Below are 20,561 nucleotides of genomic sequence, written 5' to 3' on the forward strand. Positions count from 1 at the left end.
GGTCCAGACTACAGTACATATTGTGAATTGGGAAAAAACTCTTCAAAAGAGAGGACAAACTGTGATGGGGAAAAAGGGAAAGGAAATAAGGCAAAAAGAAATATATTTGTACACATGATAGTTAAGATAGTTATTCAGCTAGTTTAATTCAGTGAAAAGAAAGGTTTGTGCTAATATTGTATAGACAATACTTCTTGCCTATATCTTGTACTCTAAATAATTACCATGCAGACAACGATACACAGCATATTAGTTATTGCAACTCTCCCACTAACCTGTTTTAAACTCCACTTTATTGTTATTTTTATATTTCTTTCTTTAAAAAAACATAAAAACAAAGTATGGCAAGATGTCTTTTCATTGATAATCAATGTTGTTATTGTGTTATTTTAATAAATTGCATTTATTTGAAATTTTCCCATTTTACTGAAAATCAGGATTTTTTCGCCATAGACTTTAAATATTTGAATACTTAACATCATTTATCATTTACATATCTTTGCTCAAAAGTTACTCAGGACTGTAGCAAAATGACAAGTAAATTAAAAGATACAAAAGAATAATATGAATTAAGAAATTTTAAAGTATACAAACTACAATAATATATTGGCATTGTACATAGTATTTTAATGCACTATATTTTGATAGTCATAGGAGAAGATTTAATCATTTAGGCATTTTCACATGCTCTGCAAAATAGTATGAATTTTAAAATTCATATATTATATTCCCCAACAATTCTACTCCAAGATATTATAAAAATCAAAGAGCATAAAAGGAAAAGTAATATAAGACAAATCTGTACATACTAACATGAAAATATCTCTGACACATATTTCTGGGTTTAAAAGAAATTTCATATCAATATTATAGATTGTATTACTTATGCTAAGAGTAGTCACATAAACAAAGTGAAATCCTACAGGCTGGTCTCTACACATATGTGCAATGTGAACATTCAGAAAATGATTTCATAGGGTGGACCACAGAATATTATTAGAATGACAAATAAGATTACATGAGAAAAAGGAAAAATTAGACGTTATCAATATTGTTTCAGTGTTTGATAATTCAGTACTTGGTCTATATGTGTAATAATACACTAAATAATAACATACTAATACACTTATAAAGAACTGAATTATTTTCATATTTATAAAATTATGTATATATTAAATTTTTTCAAGTGATTTGCATTTTTTTCAGATTGCACAAAACCATCAACCGAGTGTCATGAAAGGGCTCATGATGGAAAGTCAGTCCTCCCATTCTTTTCTGGACATCTCTGATACCAACACTATTCAACAGACACAAATTATTTTAACTCTTTGTGTTTCCAATCTTAATGAGCTGCAAAGCATTAAAAATATATCTATATCTTCATTTTTAACAGTATTTTTGACATTACATTATAAAACATGAGTAATGCTTATTTTAGTGATTCATACTCTTTCTCTTAAAAGTCATATAGTTATAACTAAAAACCTGTCTATTGATTGTCTGAGTAGGTTTTGCATAATGTATCTAAGTCTTCCTACGTCATCAACTGTCAATATCGGCCAACCTCCTCTTTGTACAATGAGGACCCTGGTAGCTCTACTAGCATTTACACCTTCTATACCCTGCCCCTAATGTTTGCTTTCTGCACAAATTTTCAGATTTTCAAAGTTAAAAACATAGACATTTGCTGTGCAACACAACTGAGTCTTCCATGCTTTCTTTGAGGGCTAGTAGTTTTAAAAAAATGAAAGAAACAGAGTTATACTATTTTGACGTTATGAACTCTCATTGTTTTGAGTCACAGGTGTGAGCTTTAAGTTTGTTTCTCTACATTTCAATGCTGTGACCTGACCATGGTGTACTTAGAAGACAAAGTTCCTGTTCCAGAGTACAATGAATTATTTCAAAGTTACTCTGAATCAGTTACTCGTGGCACACGTTAGAACACTGTGTATGGAGGCCGTTGCTTTGAGTTTACAATTTTCTTTCTTCTACAATTTTATTTTGCTTCAGCTCTTCTGTCCTGTCTGTCATATAATGTATCAAATGTAGCCCACTGTCCTAACTTTTTAGTGGACTCTATTTTCATCCTTCCATATGATCGCTGGTGCTTTTACAAGTTACCACTCTGGAAAACACCTTCACTGACTCCTCTGAATATATCTTTTTCTAGATCCAGAATATTCATGATTTTTTTGTCTTGTTGTAATGATTTCCATTTAAAAAATTATTAGTATATATTTGTCATACATAGTGCTAACATTCATTACAGGGAATTTGTACATAATATAGACTATTCTTTCCTATTCTGTTTCATTCCTTTAAATCATTATTTTCCTTCCTATTTACTTTTAAGGCAAAAGTATCAGAGATATTAACTATTTTGAATATGAGATATCTTACACTGTATTTTCTCCAGCCCTATATTTGATTGACAGCTCAGATAGTGTAAATCTATATTTCACATAATTTCTTCAGAATTTTGAGGCATTGTTATCTTACAGGTTGAAAATGAGTTGCTAGTATTCTCATTTTTTGTATTTAGTCTGCTGTTTTGTTTGTTACTTCTTCCTGACATTTTAGAAACTTTTATTTCTCCTTGTTAATCTTTGAGGACATATTTAGGTTTGTCCTACAGTTTGAACATGTCCCACAGAGTTTATGTATTAGAAAATCCCTCAAGCAACTTTCTGCCTGCATTAATGGATTACTGCCGTTATTGAAGGAAGGGTGTTGTTTGACAAAAAGACGAATTTAACCTTCCTGCCTGTCTCCCTCTGATGCCTGTGTTCTCTTTCTCTTCTGACTTCCCTCAAGTTATACAGAACATGACCCCATTAGACACCACACCATCATCGTAGACTTTCCAGCCCCCTGATGCATGAATAAATACTTGTTAATAAATCACCTACCCCATGGATTTTTGTTATACAAGCACAAAAAGGATTAAGATAGCACATTTATTTTCAGTTTTTTCATTAAGTTCTCTCAATATGAAGATTAGGTCCTTTTCCAGTTCAAAAATTTGTATTTTAAATTTCTTTTCTGAAAATGGACTCTTTTCCAAGCTCTTACTTAATAGAGCATTTTGGAATCTGAGTACATAGTCAGAAACTGCTTCACCAAATCTCGAGTGCTTTTCAGGAGAGACAATTTAGAGACCCCTGGAAGCCCTTAATCTGTTCCTCCACAGCTTAGCAGAGGGCAAGCTCAGGATGTCACAACAGGCTCAGTAGAAAAATAGAATGACTCTCACCATGGGCACCTGAAAACCCCTTCCCTTCAAGATAATGTGGAAATTATCTGCTACAAAGGATATTTCCCTGTACCAAGGAAAATTATCTGCTACAAAACCAAAACAAGAGTTCCCCTGGTCCCCCCCCCACAAACACATGCACACACACACACACACACACACACACACACACACACACACACACTGATATTAGGAGGTGATCCTTCTTGGCTTTGGCACTGACAATTGCCATATAGATAGATTACCTAGACTCAGTGTGTGGAGAATGCATGTTCTCTGCTACTTCCCTTGGAGTAAACTCCACCCTACAAAGCACACTAAATTCTATAACATATTTGTGTTACATGTGTTCAAATATTCCTATTTTTATCACGTTAATGTACCTTGTTAGAGTTACTCAAATTAATTTTGTAAATTTCTATTAGCTCTTCATTATATTATATTCCATATCATATTTTCCTTATACATTGATTTGAGTATCTTTTTAAATTTCTGTAGATATATAAACTTGGATGGATTCTGTAGGTATATAAATTTGGGTGGATTTCTTTCTTATGTCTGTTTGTTTTCTTATAGCTCTTTTTAGTTCTCTATTGTATTTCTGTCTCCTTAGTATCAACTTCATTGTTCATTTGTCTCAATTTCTTTCTATATACTCTTGATTCCCTTCAGACTGCCTGAGAGCCAGCATGGATTTTCTGTACTGATTTTAAATAGGTTTCTTTCCACTTGAGCTCTTTTCCCTGAGAGATTCTGTTGTATGCCCTGGCTGGTTGTCAGGTGTCAGATTTGACAAACATTTTAAGGATATGGAGGTTAGCAGCAACATAGTCCCACACACAAATTCATAGCCTGACTGCTCATCTGTGCATGCCCCAAAAGCACCAATGTCTAAAGGGACCACACTTAGGGACCAGCATGCTTTTAACTTGATTATTCTGCAACCAAAGCTACCTGTGCTGAAGGATGTTATTTGTGGGGTGCTCTTCCTCACAAAGACACTGCACTTTGTACCTGCAGGGCTAGACACATCCAGAGGATAATCCCTTTCTCATTTTATCCAAGACTTGATATGGACTAGTAGTGGATGTGCAGACTCGCTGATTTCTTAGTAGAATGACTGACAAAGATGAGAATTAAACCTTCAAGTTTGAAATATGATGAAAAGATAAAATGATTCTGTCTAATCAAATTACATAAGTTGTATAAATATTACTGAGCTTTATTTCATCTTGAAGTATTTTTTCTTTCTTCTGTAAAATGTCTCCTTAGAATTTTAAATGATGTTTTTGCTAAACATGAGTAATTAAAGCAATTCTCTTTTAAGAAATACAAAAATGGATAAGTCTTTTGAGTGACTTTTCCCAGAAAAAATAATTATCCATTTTAAATTTTCTTTTTAAAAAATGAAGGAAGCAACACACATCTTTAAAGTTGAAAACTAGAATCTTAAAAGTAAATTGAAGCACATCTTCCATGGTCCTCAGGATGGTAGTGTCAGTGAGTAGAATGTGATTCTCCTCTTTGATCATCTTCCATTGTCCCTGTGACAGCTAGCTGGCAAAAGGAGTAAGGAAGTGCTGACAAGAGGTGTATGGCAGTGCTGACCTGCGGAGACATCCTGAGGAAAAGACGCCTCCTAGGAAATGCTCAACACCAGTGATATGGTTATCTAACCTTACAAATCTAAGGGCATCAATGCAGAAAACAAAAGAAGATAGAAAATGACATGACAAAAAAGCAAAATGCAACCCCAAATGGTCAGCCCACCCAGAACAAGTTCAGAAAACAAACAAATAAAGGAATTACGAAGCCAGCAAATGGGACACTCTGAAATGATAAGACAGAAGTGAAAAAACAATGGATGAGGCATAGAAAAAAATAATTTCTAAGGTGCAAAAAGAAATGACTATCAAAATAAAAGACATTAAAATAGACACAGAAAAACAAATAGAGGAGTTGAGGAAAATGATGGAATCTTGAATGCCACACATAGACAAGAAATAAAATCAAAGAACCATATTCAAACAGAAATGTAGGAGAAGAGAAACTTCATTGAAGTACACACATCGCACTGAATGAAGGTGAGGTCAGAATATCAGGTCTAGAAGACAGGAACATAATTAATGACCATAAAAAGAGATACATATTAAAAATTGCAAGAGACCATGAAAATCAAATCCAACAACTACAAAAAGAAGCAAGGAATAGCAACATAAGGTTGACTAGGATGAGTGAGAAAGCTAGAGACTATGCAAAAGTCACCAAAAACCTCTTCACAGAAATAATGGCAGAAAACTTCTCAAACATGGATAAAGAATTTGACATACAAATAAATTAATCATAGAGAATGCCAAGTAGCTATGACCAAAATAAATCTACAACAAGATGTGTAATATAAAAAATGCCAGAAATTCAGCAGAAGAACCAAACATTAAAAGCAGATAGAGAAAAGAAACATCATTTATAGTGGAAAGATCATCAAAATCACAGTAGATTCCTCAGTATAAACTCTTAAATTAAGAAGAACTTGGAGTAAGGTATTTCAAGCCCTAAACGAAAACAATCTCAAATTCAGGTTGATGCATCCTACAAAATTATCTTTCAAAATTGATGAAGAAATAAGATACTTCCATGAAAAAGAACTGTTTGCAGTATCATTATTGGAATGTCCACTCTACAAGCTTTAATTTTGTGACTTGAACAATTATTTTCAAGATGGCAATATGTAATCCATTAACTAGTGATTTCCTACTGTTCATTTTTTTCTTCTGTAAATCTGTATAACTTGTACCCTTTCACTTTTTTTTCTTTTCTCCTTAAATAAAAAAAAAAAATAACTAAAAAAAAAAAAAAAAAAGAAAGAACAACTGAAGAAATGTGTGGCCACCAAACCAATTCTAAAAATGCTATGAAAGGCATATTAGGAAGAGACAATGAAGACCACAAATGCAAGAATGTCAATAGAAAGAAGCTACCAGGCAGAGAAAGCAATGAAACAGAGTAGAAAGACAGGCAACAAACAATAAGAAAACAACGTAAGAAAGAAAAGCCAACACATATCAGTTATAACCATCAATGTAAATGATCAATTTAAAAGAAAAAGGTTGGTAAACTGGAACAATAAGCAAAATTCAATAATTTGCAGCAATTAACACACACATTTAATACAAAAAGTAACTGAAAGACTAAAAGTCAAAGGATAGAGAACAATTCTGCATGCATAGAAACCTAGCCAAAATCAGGGGAACCTATTTTATTTGAGGATAATGGAAACTTGAAGCCAAAGCTGATCAAAAGAGACAAAGAAGGTCACTACACACTGATTAAGGGAAAGCTCCAAAAAGAGGTAACAATCATAAATAGTTATTCACCACCTGCCCAGTGAGCCCGAAGTAGCTCAGGAGCTACCGTGTGATGAGTGGTGCCAGCGGAAGGTCTCCACAGCAAACTTTACCTACTAGCTGCAGGACATGGCTTGTAACATGGTGCAGCATCCCCAAACAGTCTGGTACCTTTTGTTCATCACTCCAGTCCTGCTTGGGCCTCTTCCAGTGACCACAAGCAGGTAGATAACTTCACTGGGCTGTATAGTGTGAACTGAAGGCCTGTACAGCAAGTGCCACCTAGCCATGCAGCCTTAGTATGTTGTGCAGAACCTGGTAGGGCCCAACCGAGAGGCCACAAGAAGCATGTACTCTATCTACTGTTAAGCCTTGGTATTCCACAAAGAACTGGTAGGGCTTTATCCAATTACTTCAAGCAGTCAGGGAGCTTTGGTGAGCCACATGGCGTGTGGTGAAGGTCCACTTGGTGTAACTCCCCATTTGGGGAGCCTTTGAGTGCCACTAGGGATCCCATAAGGCCTGAGTGGCATTCCCTACTCAACTGGGGAAACTCCGTGAAGTGCAGTCAACCATCCTCAATCCAAGAAACAACCTGAGACTTTGCATTCACTACTCCAGGAGAATGCAGGAAAATGACAAAACAAAAGAACAAAGTGCAATCTTCAATCTCCAGTCCATCCCAAACAATCCTTGGAGACATGTACATATGAGAAGACGTAAGCCATACACCTGAAAGTTTTGAAATGATAACAACAAAAGAAACAGTTACCTGAAGCTATAAAGTAATTCAAATAAGAAATAATCTCCCAAATAAAACAAGAAATGATAAACGACCAAGAAGGTCAGACAATAAAACAGAGAGTAAAGGTAAAGAACCAACAGCAGAGAGATAACATGAAAAAAAAAAAAAAAATAAGCCAATATATATCACTTATAACCATGAATGTAAATGGCTTCGGTTTACCCAATAAAAGAAAAAGACTTGCACAATAGATCAAAAAACAACATTCAACCATATTCTCTATACAAGAAACCCATCTAATCCAAAAGAAAAGTCATAGCCTGAAAGTCAAAGGACAGAAAACAATATTACATACAACAGGAACAATCCCCCAAAAGCAAGAGTAGCTCTATTCTGTTTGCAGACAATGTGAACTTCAAAGAATGATTGTAAGAGATAAAGGCAACTACTAGTTAGAGGAAAACTTCAAAAGAAAGAGATAACAATCCTAAATATATATGCACCACATGTGGGAGCATTCAGCTATATAAAACAAATATTAATAAAAATCAAATATCAATAAGCCATAACAATTACAATGGGACACCTTAACAGCCCATTGACAAAGAGACAGATCAGCAAGGCAGAAAATCAACAAACAAATAAAAGAACTAAATCAAATCTGTGAACAAATGGACTTGATAGACATATGCAGTGTTCCACCCAACAACAACAGAATATAAATTCTTTTTAGCCTCACATGGGACATTCTCTAAAATAGACCATACACTAGCCCATAGAACATGTTTAAGTAAGTGCAAAAGAACTGAAATTATAACATGCACATTATGTGAACATAGTGTCATAAAATTGGAAATTAGACAAAACAAATTGCAAAAACTCCATAGAAAAATGGAAACTAAATAATACACTGCTGAATAAATCAATGGGTCACAGCAGAAATTAAATAAGAAATTAATATCTACAAGTAAACAAAAATACAAAAACAATTTACCAGAATCTGTGGGATGCCGTGAAAGCAGTCCTGAAAGGGAAATGTATTGAGATGAATTCCCACATCAGGAAAACAGAGAAAACATACAAAAACAACCCGATGCTACATGTTTAAAATCTAGAAAAAAGAAGAGCAAGTCAAGCCAAATCCAAAAGAAGGGAGCAAATTATAAACATCAGAGTGGAAATCAATATAATAGAGACTAAGGAAACAATACCAACAATCAATGAATCAAAGAGTGTTTTTTTCAGAGAATAAACAAAATTGATAAGCCATTAGTCAATCTTATTTAAAAAGGAAAGAAAAAAATCACATTCATGCAATAAGGAATGAAAAGGGTGAAATCACTACAGGCCCCATGGCAATACAAATCATCAATACCTACTTTGAAAACCTTTACTCTCATAAGTTTGATAACACAGAAGAAATGGGCAGATTCCTAAACACATATGAAATACCAAAGCTGGATCAAGATGTAAAACTGCTGAATAACCCAATTTAACTTAATGAAATTGAAAATCTAATAATAATTTTATCAACAAAGAAAATTGCAGATCTTGATGGATTTATTGATGAATTCTACAAGACATTTAAGGAAGGATTAATGCCAACACTCTTCAAACTCTTTAACAAAATTGAAAAAGAAGCGATTCTCCTGAACTCATTCCTGGAATCAAGTATTACCCTAACACAAAAACCAGAGAAAGACCCAACCAAAAAAGAGAATTACAGTCTACACTCTCCCTAATGAACATAGATGCCAAAATCATCAATAAAATACTGGTGAACAGAATGCAGCAAGTCATCAAGAAGATTGTACACCATGACCAAGTGGGATTCATTCCAAGAATGCAGGGATTGTTCAACATACACACATCAATAAACAATACACCATACCAATAAAGCCAAAAATAAGAATCTCAGGATCATTTCAATAGATACAGAATAAGCTTTTGACAAAGTCCAACACTCATTCATGATAAGACTCCTACGGAAAATCAGAATAGATGGTGTCTGCCACAATCCAATAAAAGCCATCTGCGTCAAAACAATAGCCAGCATTACATTAAGTGGTTAAAAAGTGAAAGCTTTCACTCTAAAATTAGGAACAAGACAAGGCTGTCCACTATCACCACTCCTATTCAACATAGGGCTGGGAACATTAGCCAGAGCAAAAATCAGACAAGAGAGATAAACAAGAGAAATAAGGATAGGAAAGGAAGAGGTTAAATTATCATTATTCACAGATGACATAACTCTACATAGAAGATCTCCAAAACTCCATTGAAAGACTTCTGGATGTAATGGCCAAATTCAGGAATATAGTTGGATGCAAAGTCAATACTCAAAAATCAACAAACTCACTGAAACAGAAACAAGGGAAACTACACTCTTCACAATGACATCCAAAACAATGAAATATTTAGCAATCAATCTAACAAAGGAAGTATAAGGCCTATTCAGTGAAAATCAGAGTACTCTGAAAAAAGAAGTATCTCAAAGAATAGAAAGACATTCCTTGCTCATGAATAGGAGGAACAAACATCGTGAAAATGGTCACTTGCCCAAAATTGTTATACAGATTTCATGCAACTCCATTTTAAATACCATTAGCATACATATCTCAAAGAACTAGAGAAATCATTCTTAAAATTCATTTGGAACCACAAGAGAACTAAAATAGCAAAGGCAATTCTGGGCAACAAAGACAAGGCAGGAGGCAACACAATCCTTGACAAGAAGTTTTACTCCAAAGCTACATTGATAAAATCAGCATACTACTGGAATATAAGCAAACCTGAAAATTAAGGGAATAGATTAGAAGACACAACCACAGCTAAAAATACATGCAGTTACCTTATCTTTGACAAAAGGGCCAAACAAATTCACTGGAAGAAAGATAGTCTTTATAGTCTCTATAATAAGTGATGTTGGAATAATCAGCTTTCCATATGCTGAAAACTAAATATAGACCCATGCTTATCACCATGCGCTAAACTGAAATCAAAATGGATCAAAGATCTAAAAATTAAAACAGAAGCACTAAATCTGCTGGAAGATAAAATAAGTATAAAACTTGAAGAAATGGGGCTGGGGATTTAGCTCAGCAGCATAAGCACTTTGCCTTGCAAGCAGGCAGTCGTGAGTTTGATCCCTGGTACAGATAAAAACGAAAAAGACAAAAAAAAAAAAAAAAAAAAAAAAAACTTGAAAAAATAAGGTCAGCATAAAATTCACCAACAAAAGTCAAACTACACAAGAAATACTTCTCAGAATCAACAACTGGGATCTCAGTGTTTTTGCATATCAAAAGAAATCTCCAATAGAGTGAAAGTAAACCATGAATTGGGGGAAAAAGTAGCTTACTTTCCCTCAAAGTACTTTTATCTAAAACATATAAAGAATTTTTTTTAAAAATCAGGTCTCCAAAATTCAAGACCCAATCCAGAAATGGGCATCTGAGATGAATACCCAGTTCTCAAATGAAGAAATTCAAATGGCAAATAAATACACACAAAAATAAATGTTCAGCATCAATGGTCACTAGAGAAATGCAAATTAAAACAACACTGAAATTCTGTCTCACTCCATAAAGAACAGCCAGAATAAAGAAAACCACCAATAACAAATGCTGGAGAGGCTGCAGGGGAAAAGAAACTGACGTGAGAATGTAGACTGGTGCAACCGCTGTGGAAATTAATCTGCTGGCTCCTCAAAAAGGCTGGGGAATGGAAGTCCCATTTGAACAAGCTATACCACTTCTGGGTATATTTGCATAAGAATTGAAAACATCACACCACAGTGATATATATGCACCCATGTTTAGAGCAGTACAATTTGTAATAGCTAAATCTTGGAAACAACCCATCACCTGAGGAATGGATGAAAAAGACGTGGTACTTTTATACAATGAACTACTACTCAGCTATAAAGAAGACAACATTGAGGCTTTTATAGGTTTAAGTTAAATAAATCAAACTCATATGTGTAAATACTGTATTGTCTCCCTAGTATAAGAAACTAAAAGAGTACATAAGATACAAAATCTACAATAAATATTTTATAAGGGTAAGAAACTGCTCAAAGAGGAAAAAATATCTCAGACATGGAAAGGGGAAAAAGAAAGAAGAGGATAGAAAAAAGATGTAAATTTATGTATATATGCTTAATGATTACTATGATTGCACTACTAATCCTATTAGCTCTTGGAACAAAACAGTTATCCTTACGACTAGATCAAATTTACATGTATATATCTGATAATTCTTGTAACACTTTTGAAGATAACTAAGCAAAATGAAATTTGTTATGCTTCTACCCCCTTGTTTTAAAAGCCTACATTGTTATTGCTTTTGGTTCTTTGTTACTGTTATTTATTTGTCTCTTTTGTTTCTTGATTACTTATGCTTTGATTTTCCCACTAATACAGAAAGGAAAAATATACATGTATATATACATGTATAGGTATATATATATATATATATATATATATATATATATATATATATGTAATCTAGAACTTCTCCTACAGAGTTTAAAAGAATTGATCTTATTATGTGTGCTGGTAAGAACTGCTACACTGAAGAAAATGAGACATCGTGGTAGCCATTACTGACTTCCTATCTTCTTGTTTTGAAGTTCAGTAATGCTTTCATTCCTTGTTCTGATTAGTTTTGGTGTGTTTTCACTTATTTGATTTCAATTTGTGTGAAAGTATGAAGAGCTACTTTGAAGAGAACAAGAGATATCATAGTAGCCACTGTTTATTTCCTACTGTCTGGTATTGAAGGCCTGTAAGGTTGTCATTCTTTTGTTTTGATTGGTTTTAAAGTACTTTGTTTTGTATTAATTTATTGTATATGAAGATCTAGACTGATCTAGATCTAGACTAAGTATGTTTAAGTAAACATAGAGGAATTAGAATTATCCATGCATATTATCTGGCCATGGCACAGTGAAACTGGACACTAATGACAGAAAATCACAAATCTACATTAACGTATGGAAATTAAAAAACACCTTCTTACTAATCAATGAGTGACACAGGAAATTAAAGATAAAATTTAAATTATATACAATTAAGCAATAAAACTGAGACAGCATACTAAACTTATGGGGCACAACGAAAGTAGACTTATAAGAGAAATTTATAACAATAAACTCACACATCAAGAGTATTGAATGAGCACAAAAAAACACAAAGAAGAACATATCAAATCCAAAACACACAATGAAGGAAATTTTAAAGATAAGAGCAGAAATTAATGTAATAGAGATATAAACCAATACAAAAAAATCAATGAATTGAAAAATTGGTTCTTTGAAGCAATAAATAAAGTTGATAAATCATTCACCAATCATCAAAAAGAAGAAAGAAAAAAATTCAAGCAATCAGGAATGAGAAAAGGGAAATCAAAAATGATCCCAAGGAATCCAGGAGATCATGAATACCTACTGTGAGAACCTATATTCTAATAAGATGGAAAACCCAAAAGAAATGGATAGATTCCTACTTATAACTGAACTGTCAAAACTAAATCAAGAAGATATAAAAATTCTAAATAGACCAATATCAGCCAATGAAATTAAAAATGTAATTAGAAATTTATGCCCCTGCTGTCTGTTGTGGGACCCAGGACAATCAGTGGTGCAGGGCCACCCCCGCCCAGTCTGCACCTTCCACACCCCCACCATGCCACCACCTGCCATGGAACTCAGGACTAGCAGCAGCATGGAAGGCTGAGGCCCCCGGAGCCCACCTCTTCTGCGCCTGTGCTACACTACTGCTCACTGCTGGACACAGGACCTCCAGAGAGACAAGGACTTCCAGCAGCACGCAAGGCCAGCCAAACTGGTCTCTTCCATGCTGCTGCTATCCCACTGCTGTCCTCTGGGAACCCCCAGCTTCTGGACCTAATATTGCTGTTGATCTTTGACTCTTACTCCTCTTCCCAGAACATTGGAGTGCAGTGAATTGACCATGCTGTATCAATGTAAGACTCAGTAGCCCCTCACCCAAACAGAAGACCTCAGCAAGCTTCCATCAATGTGGTGAGTTTGCCCCTAAAATAGGAATACAGTTTGCCACCTTCAGTGGGTAAACAGGAGCAATAGCCAAGTCCCTCTCCCAGAAGTAGAAACTTGGTGAGCTTAAGAGTGTGGATGAGTTCTTCCCCCACACAGAGAACATCAGGTAGGTTGAGGAGGGTGCCAATAAGGCCTCCCCCAATCTGGAGTAAATCAGAAGGGCTTACGAGTCACCCAGTGACACAGTAGGATCTCAAGACAAGACAAACACTATGGACAGGGAGATCTGAACAACCTGAAGATACAATAACAGCAGGAACTAAGGGTTGATTTACATCAATATCCCTAGGTTTGTCAGCTTAGGAAGAATATAAGACTCACCCAACAGCCCTGGCAGGAAGAATTCAGATGACTGGCTCACCTCTTCATTGTGGCACCCAGCAATTGGAAAAACACGAATCACACAGTAGGACCCTAAGATACACACTACCAGATAAGTGAGACTAGTGGGATTGAAAGACCAAATATTAGCCTGAAAGGTGAAAATGATAAAACAAAACAAAACAAAAAATCCAATCTCAAACATCTAGCCCAACAGGAGCAAGTAAAGGAGACATTGAAATAGAAGACACCAGAAACCTCTGAAAAGATAGCAAGTGAAATAAAAAGAAAAATCCATGAGGCTATAGAGAAAATCAAACTAGAAGTAAATTCCCATGTAAATACAGAAATAACAACCTTAGTTAAGGAATTGTTAAGCACAGCTAGAGAAAAAAATAGATTTAAAAAAGTACAAGAGCATGAGAATCTGATTGAAACCTTGAATGAACAATATAGAAAACAAGCACAATCCAAGAAACAAACTCAAAGAGACATCTAAGAAACAAAAAATTCTACAGAAGCTGGCAAAACCACTTATATGAAGCTGAGAACAGAATTTTGGGCCTTGAGGACAGGATCACAATTAGAACTTTTAAAAATAGTAAAGCAGCAAGAACTGACAATCCAGCAGCATCAAGATGATACCTGGAGAAACAATATAAGATTGAGAGATATCAGTGAAGATGCAGGGGTCAATGCAAATGACATTCACTGTCACGGTAAACTGTTCACAGAAATAATAGAAAATTTCCCAAACATGGGAAAAAATCTGATATGCAGATAAGTGAGGCATATAGAATGCCAGTCACAATCAACATAAATCTACACCCAAAATATAACAAGATCCCAGACATACAACATAAAAACAGAATATTAAAAGCTGTTAGAGAAAAGACACAATTCACCTATCAAGGAAAACCCATTAGAATGGCAGACTTTTCAGCACAAACCCTCAAGTCAAGATGAGCTTGCAGTGAGGTGGTTCAAGGCCTGAAACAAAACAACTTTCAATCCAGATTGATGTACCCAGAAAAAATTTATTTCAAATTTAATGGAGAAACAAGATATTTCTACAACAAAGAAAAACAAGAAACTTGTTTCCACCAAACCAACCCTAGAAAGAGTATTGAAAAACATACTAGATAAAGATAAAAATGACCACAATTTGAGACCAACAACAGAAAGAAACCATCAGACAGGACAAGAAACTAAACAAGGGAGAAAAATAGAAAACAAAAACCTGGAACATAACATGGCAAACTTAAGTCAGTACATATTAGTTATATCCATCACTGTAAATATCCTCAGTTCCCCTATCAAAAGAAATACATTGACAGAATGAATCAAGAAACAGGATCCCACAATATGCTATATATAAGAAACACATCTGACTCCAAAAATAAAACCTCATAGATTAAAAGTCAAAAGATGGAAAACAGTATTCCATGCAACAAGAACCCAGAAAAAAGCGAGTGTAACTATTCTATTTCCAGATAACATGAACTTCAAACCTAAAATGATTAAAAGAGATAAAGAACATAACTACATTCTTGTTAGTGGAAAAATTCAAAAGGAAATACTAACAATTATAAATATTATTCACCAAACACAGGAGCACCAACTATATAAGACAAATACTAATGGTATGAAAAACCAAATACCCAAGAGCACGATTATATCAGGGGACCTTAATAGCACATTGTCACAAAGAGATAGATCAACCAGATGGAAAGTCAGCAAAGAAATAATAGAATTGAATCTATGAGTAAATGGACTTAGTAGATGTTTATAGAGTATTCCACCCAACCACCTCAGAATATACATTCTTCTCAGCTGTGCATGGGACATTCTCCAAAACAGACCATATAATGACCCATAAAACATTCTTAAACAAATGCAAAGGCATTGAAATTATCCCATAGATATTATCTGACCATAGTGCACTGGAATTCTAAATTCATGGCAAAAAAAATTGCAAAACCTGCATAAATACATGGAAATTAAATAATAACCATCTGAACCACTAGTGGGTTACATATAAAATTAAAGAAGAAATAAGACAATACTTACAACTCAATGAAAATACAGAAACAACATACCATAATCTGTGGGATGTAACGAAAGTGGTCTTAAGAGGGAAATATATAGCAATAAATTGTCATAGCAAGAAAACAGAATGAGCACAAATAATCTAATGCACAAATAATCAAGCTTCTAGGAAAAGAAGAGCAAGTTAGACTCAAAGTTCATAGAAGAGAGGAAATTATAAATATCAGACCAGAAATTAATGCAATTAAAACTAAAAAAATACAATGAATTAATGAATCAAAAAGCTGGTTTTTAGAGAGAATAAACAAAATTCATAAACCTCTGGCTAACATTATCCAGAAAAAGAAAGAAAAAAAAACCAAATTCATGCAATAATGACATAAAAGAAGGAAATTACCACATATACTGATGGATCATGGAAATTCAAAAAATCATGAATATGGCCATACTCCCAAAAATGTTATACAGAATTAATGCAATCTCAATCAAAATACCATTAACATATCATACAGATCTAGAGAAAACATTCTTAAAATTCATTTGGAAACAGAGGAAATCTAGAATAGCAAAGGTGATTCTGGGCAACAAAGGCAAGACAGGAAGCATCTTAATTCCTGACTTGAAACTATACTACAAACTATTGGGATAAAATCAGCATAGTACTAGCAAAGGAATAGACCTATGCATCAATGAAACAGATCAGAAGATTCAAAGACAACTACAAAGACACTCAAGCACCATATATTTGACAAAGGGCCTAAACATATTCACTGGGAGAAAGATAACCTCTTTAATAAATCGTGTTGGAAAAATTGGCTCTTCACGTGCTGAAGACTGTAACTAGACCCATGCCGATTACCATGCACTAAACTAACAATTAACTGGATCAAAAACCTAAATATTAAAACAGACACACTAAATTTACTGGAAGATGGGGTAGGTAGAAGTCTTGGAGACATAGGGGTAGGCAGAGAATTCACAAACAAAATGCAAACAGCAAGGGAAACACCTCAAAGAATCAAAAACTGAGACCTCATAATATTAAAAGGTTTTTGCACTTCAAAATCAATCACCAACAGAGTGAAAAGAAAACCCACAGAAGGGGAAAATTTTTAACAAGCAACCCCTCAGATAAAGGACTTATATCCAAAACATATAAAGAATTAAAAAACATCAGACCGTCCAAATTCAAGACCTTCTCCAAAAATGGGCATCTGAAATGAACACACATTTTTCAAAGGAAGACATGCAAATGGCAAATGAATACATGAAGAAATGCTCACCATCACTGGTCATTCAATAAATGTAAATTAAAACAGTATTGAGATTTCATCTCACTCCAGGAAGAATGGCTACCATGAAGAAATCAACTGATAACAAATGTTGGTGAGGCTGCAGGTAAAAAGGATCACTTCTCCACTGTTGGTGGTAGTTTAGACTGGTGCAGCCACTATGGAAATCAGTACAGAGATTACTCAGAAGGTTTGGAAGTTACATTCAATCCAGCTATTTCCTTCCTGGGTATTTTCCTAGAAAAACTGAAAAGGTCATGTCACAGTGATATATGTGCACCCATGTTTACAGGAGCACAATTTGTAATCACTAAGTCTTGGAAACAGCCAAAATGCCCATCAACCACAAAGTGGATGAAAAAGATGTGGAATTTTTATACAATAGAATATTATTCAGCTACAAAAAGGATGATCTTTTGGCCTTTATAGGTAAATGGAGGCAACTGGAGACTATCCTCATTAGTGAAATAAATAAGAACCATATTTCTAAATATCACATTGTCTCTCTGGTGTAAAAAAGTAATTTAAAAAGTATGACAAATAAGTTCCAAAATGTGTAATAGCTATTATTAAAAAAGGAAAGTAAAGAAAGTGCCCGAAAGGATATAACTGTCTATATGTTTAAGTGTGTAAGATAAATAACCACATTACTAAGTTGTTGTTTGACCATTGAGTAGAAGGGTTTGTTTTTCCATTTTTTATTCTTTAATTTTGGGACTTGAACAACTATTTCTAAAATGACAATGTGTAATTTATCAACTAGTGATTTCTTAGCATTTATTTCTTTTGAAATTTTGTAGTACTTCTATGCTTTTTTGCTTTAAATAAAAAAATAAATTTTACCAACAAAGAAAATCCCAGGCCCTAACAGAGTTGCTATTTAATTCTGTAAGACATGTAGAGGAGAACTTATGCCATAATGTTGAAATTCTTTAAATAAATTTAAAGGGAATCAGTACTTTCAAATTCACTCTTGGAAGCAAGTATTACTCTGAATCTAAAAACCATAGATGAAACCATCCATGAAATAAATACAGGCCAATCTCTCTAATAAACATTGATACAAAAAATCCTTGATATTATCCTGGAAAACAGAATGCACCAAATCATAAAGAAGATTAAACATCTTGACTAAGTAGAATATATCCCAGGGATGAAGGGATCATTTAACATAAACAAATCAACAAATGCACTACACTGTATTAGCAGAAACCAAGAAGGAAATTCCATGATATTCTCAAGTGATCCACAAAAAAGATTTTCACAAAGTCCAATACCATTAATGATAAAAACTGTACAGTAAATTAGATATTTTTACCTCAATCTTATAAAAGCCATCTATGAGAAATCAACAGCTAATATACTAAATAGTCAAAAACAGAAAGCTTTCACTCTAAAATCAGGAACAAGACAAGGAGGCCCATTATCATCACTTCCATTCAATATAGTTCTGGAAACATTAGTCAGAGCAATTAGACAAAATAAAAAACAAAAGGAATAAAAATAAGAAAACAAGAAGTTAAACTACTGCTATTCACAGATGACATGATAAGTTCCCAGAAGCTCCACCAAACAACTTACAGGTTTAATATCCAAATTTGGTAGTGATGCAAGATATAAAGTCAATACCTAAAAGTAAATAGCATTCCTATACACAAGCAACATGCTCACAGAGATAAAAATTAGGGAAAGCACACCGTTCATGATAACGTAAAAAAAAATAAAAATAAAAATAAAAATAAAAAATAAAAAAAGAAATACGTAGGAAGCAATCTAACAAAGGATGTAAAAATCTGTACAGTGAAAATTATAGTACACTAAAAAAAGGGGGTTGGAGAGGATATCAGAAAGTGGGAAAGTATTCCTTGCTCCTCAATGAAAGAACCAACATTGTGAAAACGGCCATACACCCAAAACTGTCATACAAATTTAATGCAATCTCAAAATACCATTAACATACCTCACATATCTGAAGAAAAATGTCCCAAATTTCATTTGAGACACAGGAACACCTAGAATATCAAAAGCCATTCTTGGTAAGTCAGGGGGTATCACAACCCCAGAACTAAAATTATACTACAAAGCTACTGTGATAAAAATCAACATGGTAACATGGTACTGGGGAAAAAAAAAAAAAAAAAAAAAAACAGGACTGAGAAGGAGCCAAGGATTTAGTTCAGTGGCATGAGTGCTTCTCTGGCAAGTGTGAGGTAGTGAGTTCAATCCTTGATACCAAAAACAAAACAAAAATCACGCCTAACTATCAGTGAACAGAATAAAAGATCCAAATGCATCCCCAAACACTCAGCCACCTTATCTTTGACAAAGGAGCCAAATATGCCCAGTGGAAGAAGTATAGCCTCTTTAATACATGGTGCTAGAAAAACAAGCACGTAGAGGTAGGCAGAGAGTCCATAAACAAAACTCAGACTGCATGGGAAGTGCATTAAGGAATTAACAACTGGAATCACATCTTATTAAAGTTTTTGCACAACAAAAGAGATCACCAACAGAGTGAAGAGAACACCTACAGAGTAAGACAAAATTTTAGTCAACTGTCCCTCAGACAAAAAAGTAATCTCTAGCACATACAATGTATTGAAAAAAATCAGAACCCCAAATTCAAAGACCCAATCCACAAATGGTCATCTGAGATGAATATGAACTTCTCAGATAAGAAATATTAATGGCAAATAAATATATAAAAAACTGTTCAACGTCATTGGTCATTCAAGAAATGCAAGTTAAAACAACACAGATTCCCAGAAAGAATGACTATCATCAAGAAATAAACCAATAATAAGTGTTGATGGGGTTGTGGGGAAAAAGGAGAACTACTCCACCACTCGTGGGAGTGGACTGATATAACCAGTGTGGATCAATGTGGAGAGCCCTCAAAAAGTTAAGATTAGATGTCCCACTTGACCCAGTTAATTTCCTTCTGGTTATTTTTCCAAAAGAATTAAAAACACCACATCACAGCAATATATGTGCCTTCATATATATAACAGCACAGTTCATAACAGCTAAATAAATCTTGGAAACAACACAGGTGCCCATCAATTGAGCAATGGATAAAAAAAGATTGTTTAATAGAATGAAATACTACTCATCCAAAATGAAGGATAAACTGGAGACTTTCATGGATGCAACTTGAGACTATACTCATAAGTGACATAAATTAGACTCATAGATGTGAAAATCAGATTGTCTTATTAGTGCAAGAAACTGAACAGGTAAAGTAAGATCTGAAATAGCTGAGATATTGTAAATTGGGATGTAACAGTTCAAAGGAAAAGACAATTGTAATAGGGGAAAGAAAAAGGGGAAAATATATTGTCTACACAAGACAGTTAAGATAGCTATACAGATAGCTTCTCTCTGTTCCTTGAAAAAATGTTTTCTGTTAACATTGTTTAAACAAATTATCATGCTTGTACTATGAATAACTATTAGGAAAACAGTAATACAC

Source organism: Cavia porcellus, unplaced genomic scaffold, assembly GCF_034190915.1.
Source record: "Cavia porcellus strain 051 isolate PalLab524CR breed Dunkin Hartley unplaced genomic scaffold, mCavPor4.1 scaffold_20, whole genome shotgun sequence".
NCBI lineage: Eukaryota > Metazoa > Chordata > Mammalia > Rodentia > Caviidae > Cavia > Cavia porcellus.